Raw genomic sequence first — 5000 nt, forward strand, 5'->3', positions numbered from 1 at the left:
GTGTACATACATTCATGCATACATGTTAATGATAGTGATGGCAATAATAATGACTATGATAATGATAATAATGATAACGATTGCAATGATAAAACTAATGATATTAGATGTAACATACAATAAATGCATACATGGACACACACACATACACACACACACACACACACACACACACACACACACACACACACACACACACACACACACATATATATATATATATAATATATATATATATATATTATGTATGTATATAATATATATATATATATATATATATATATATATATATATATATATATATATATATGAGTGTGTGTGTGTGTGTTTGTGTGTGTGTTTATATACATAAATAAACACACACACATGTATATTATATATATATATATATAATATATATATATATTATATATATGTATATATATATATATTAGAGAGAGAGAGAGAGAGAGAGGAGAGAGAGAGAGAGGAGAGAGAGAGAGAGATATGTATATGTATATATATATATATATATTTATATATATATATATATATATATATATATATATATATATAAATACATTAATGGTACAACACACACACACACACACACACACACACACACACACACACATATATATATATATATATATATATATATATATGAATGTGTGTATGTGCGTATGTGTACATCACACATCTTGCTTGATAGTATGGTTAATGGTACAAAAAACGGAGTTTACATTGATCACACACATACACACACACGCACACACACATTGCACACATTTTCTCTTCGGGGTATTTTCATGAAACAGAAAGTCGTTGGTCCTCTGTCTATGTCTCCCAGATATTGGCACTGAACTTTTATGAATAATTCGCGTTACCGTGTGGCAACAATAGTAGACTGCGCTTACAAAAACTGGCATGTATTCTGCATATGCATTTTTTTTTTAGGTTTATTGCATCAAAGGGCTTTCATATTCTAATGAGAGAGAGAGAGAGAGAGAGAGAGAGAGAGAGAGAGAGAGAGAGAGAGAGGGACGGGAGCGGGGGAGAGAGAGAGAGGAGAGGAGGGAGAAGACTTGAGAGAGGAGAGGAGCGGAGAGAGACAGAGAGAGGAAAGGAGAGAGAGGATGGAGAGAGAGAGGAGGAGGGAGAGTGGGAGAGAGGAGAGAGAAGAGAGGAGGGAGACGTTGAGAGAGGAGAGGGAGAGAGAGAGGAGGATGGAGGAGGGAGAGCGAGACGCGTGGGAGAGGGAGAAGAGAGAGGGGAGTAAGAAGGGAGAGAGAGAGGGGAGGAGAGAGAGGAGGAGAGAGCTGGAGATGGAAGAGAGGATGAGAGAGAGAGACGAGAGAGGGAGATGGGAGAGAGGGGATGGGATGAGATGGACGAGGAGAGGGAGAGGAGAGGAGAGAGAGAGGAGATGGATGAGGAGAGAGAGATCGAGTCGGGAGAGAGAGTGAGGGAGGAGCGGAGAGAGTGAGGATACGTGAGAGAGAGAGAGAGAGAGAGAGAGAGAGAGGGGGGGGGGAGCCGGCCCAGAGAGCGAGACAGAAGAAGAGAGATAGAAAAGAGGAGGGAGAGTGAGAGAGAGAGAGAGAGAGAAAGAGAGAAGAGGATAGAAGGTGAGAAAGAGGGGAGAGGGGAGAGAGAGAGAAAAGAATAGGAAAAGACAGAAGCGAGATTGAGACGATGAGTGAAGAGGAAGGAGGAGAGAGAGGGGAGGAGGGGAGAGAGGAGAGGCGAGAGAAGAGAGAAAGAGAGAGGGGGGGGGGCAGACAGCCGGGGCGGAGGGGGGGCAGAGGAGAGGGGAGGAGCCGGCAGAGCAGAGCAGCAGGAAGGGACCCAGAGAGGGATCCCCAGAGAGAGGAGAGCAGAGGATGCAGCGAGAGAAGACAGAAAGAAAAAGAGAGAGTGATGTGAGTTTGAGATGAGGAGAGAAGAGGGAGAGATGAAGCGGAGAGAGAGGAGGAGGAAGAGAGAGAGAAGATGGAGAGAGAGAAGGAGATCGAGAGAGTGGTAAGAGAGAGAGAGGACAAAGAGAGAGGAGAGGTAGGGAAGAGAGAGCGAGAGAGAGAGAGAGAGAGAGAAAGAATGAGAGAGGAGGGGGGGGGCACGAGAGAGAGGAATAGGTGAAAGTAAAGAGATGAAGAGAGTGAGGAAGAGAGAGAGAGTATGAGAGCTAGAAGAGAGATGAGAAGAGAGAGAACAGTGGAAGAGGAGAGAGAGAGACAGAGAGAGAGAGATAGGGAGAGAAAAAGAGAGAGAAAGTGTTAGGGTTCCGCCTACAGCACAGCAAGCATCTTATCACAGGAAGAACTATGTTACGGCTTTGTGGAATGGCGCCCATAAGCCTCAAAGTCCCATTATAATTCCCATCATTTTGGACCAGATGGGTTCTCTAGATTAACGATCACTGACTCAGAAAGAAAGACATAGCAGTTTAGCGATTAGGGATTGGAAATTAGATATGAATCTTAGGCATGCATCCCAAATAGCAATGCCTAAGATTCCGGGCAAGTTATTGATTGTGATATTGATTGGTATTTTGCAACAGATTGGGTGAATGGGGATGGCTGCTGTTGCTGAGGGTAATGATTAGGAAAGTGAAATGATGATTCTGTGATTGGTTTATTACCGTGATTCATGATTCTTTTGTGATAAATTAGTTATCTTAAATGTTACGATTAGTAGGGATATTGGGAGGTGGTGTAATAATATCATGTTAACTGCATTGCCTAATAACTTGATCCTTATGTCATAATGCATTGGATTGGAATCACAAGTAACTGGTGACTGGGAACGATTTGGGTAATCTTTAGACTGGAAGATTCGGTTTAATTCTTATTCTTACAGTATTATGCAATTTCTCACTGTCATTGTTTTCTAAAACTGCTTTTTTCTGGGCATCTATCCCATACATACATACATTACATCCCTCCAACATATATATTATATATATATATATCTATATATATATACCTATATATATATATATGTATATATGTATGCATATATTATGCACACCACACACACACACACATACACATATATATATATATATATATATATATATATATATATATATATATATATATATAAGTGTGTGTGTGTGTGTGTGTGTATTAAGCATTGCATGTATGTGTACATGTATCGCAAACTCACTTTTGGATGTGTTTTTCATATCATTAAAGATAAAGCAAAAGATGAAGAGGATATAATTCAGGTCAGATTAACCGTATACGTGTTTTTCGCTGACAAGGATATCCCAATATGTAAACAAATCGCGACTAGTACCGTGTTCTCCGAATGATCTCGACTAAAAACAACAGAAACGATATAATGCGTCGCTAGCCCCCATAGCATCGCGAAAACCTTTTAAAAAAACGGAATGTGAGAGTCTTAGCCTTCACAGGTACACGCTGGAACGTGGATCTGAGAATGGGAGAGTCGCCAAGCCTTGGCCTTGTCTCCTTAGATGAGCGACCGGGAAATTATAAGTGTTATACTGGCAGTTCCGTTATCGCGCTCTTTTCGTATCCTTCGCAAGCTTCGAGACCTGTTTCGTACCTCGATGAGACAACTTTCACCATACATATTTCTTGAATCTTCAGATCGTAAGCGGTTCTTGTGAAAAACGATTGTAATCACTGCCTAATAATTTTTTGTTCTACATGTTTATTCATAAAGACCTTGCTTCCACATGCATGGTGCGTGATCATCGCAGGCTCGGGAAATACCGTATATTATGTTCTAAATTGCATGTAAGTACAATGAAGTATCAAAAATTATATGTATGTATAGAAGTTATAAATAAATGTTACATATATCATTATCCCATAGTGAAAAGGTAATGGATACAAGGAACAAAATATGTAGTCATATTTGCGCATGTAGTTGTTTCAACCAAATATTTGTTTAGTCCCTAAGGAGGCTACGGGTAAGAAAATATCACATGACATCTGCTATTTTATATTTCTGTACAGCCAAGGGATGTTTTGCGTCTTTTTATTATCAATGCAAAAGGCTACATTAATGCAAGCATTTCTACTAGAGCGCTTGTTTGAGAGATTCAGTACTACTAAGGTACTGATCATTACTTCATTAATTATTTTGGTTGCATCACTCAGCTCACAAGTTCATATCCCGTTCTTCGTTTAGTAATGCACTTTGAAAGCGTTTGGCGTCTCCATACTGATGCTACATTGAAATCATCAACATAACGGAAAACAAAATGGTTATTCATGGCATTCATAACAACGATTCAGTGACATTTGAGGAGTTTCACTACAATATGACAAAGAGCACTCACTTAAGAGGAATTCATGTGCGCAACAGCTTTGAGGTCTATAAAAGGATGGCAGCAAGTTGTTTTCAGTGCTAAACGTCAACTCTGGCCAATACAGTCTTCTCACAGTATTCAAGTATATGTTTGGGAACAGGGATTGTGAGACCAGCTGTGCGCCCCGAGGGGCAAGTCACAGTTAATTAAATCAATTTACCAAGAGTAAATTCTGATCATCTGAGAACCAAGCAAAATTACAGAATAAGTCATATGCGCTGTGGTATACTTTTTTTTTTTTTTTTTTTTTTTTTTTTTTTTTTTTTTTTTTTTTTTTTTTTACTGAGAGGCCGCATATATCAGTAAGCATGTCAAGCAGGATTTTTTTTTCTCCATAGCACTTACACCTCCGTCTCGACAGGAGCACGCTTGCCTTCATCTCCAAAGACGTGCTACAGGCCCCCTTCTGTAGCGCCTGGAGCGCTTCGAGAATGATCCGGTGGGGGGTAACATCCCCGATAGCCTTGGCTAACTCAAGCTTAAATCCTTTCCCTAATAATAACATCCAAGAAATTGATAGTACTGAAAATTTTCAAATGGAGGATTTCAATAATGATTTAAGAGAAATTTGAAGAAGATCGTATGTGACAGGCTTTCAGAAACCTTACGCTTGCTTCGGAAAAGAAAATGGAAAGTCGAATGATGAATTATCTCAACTTTCCTTTCTTGTATATTT

The sequence above is a fragment of the Penaeus japonicus genome, unplaced genomic scaffold, assembly GCF_977035675.1.
Source record: "Penaeus japonicus unplaced genomic scaffold, GWHDUDI00000001_assembly GWHDUDI00000022, whole genome shotgun sequence".
Lineage (NCBI taxonomy): Eukaryota > Metazoa > Arthropoda > Malacostraca > Decapoda > Penaeidae > Penaeus > Penaeus japonicus.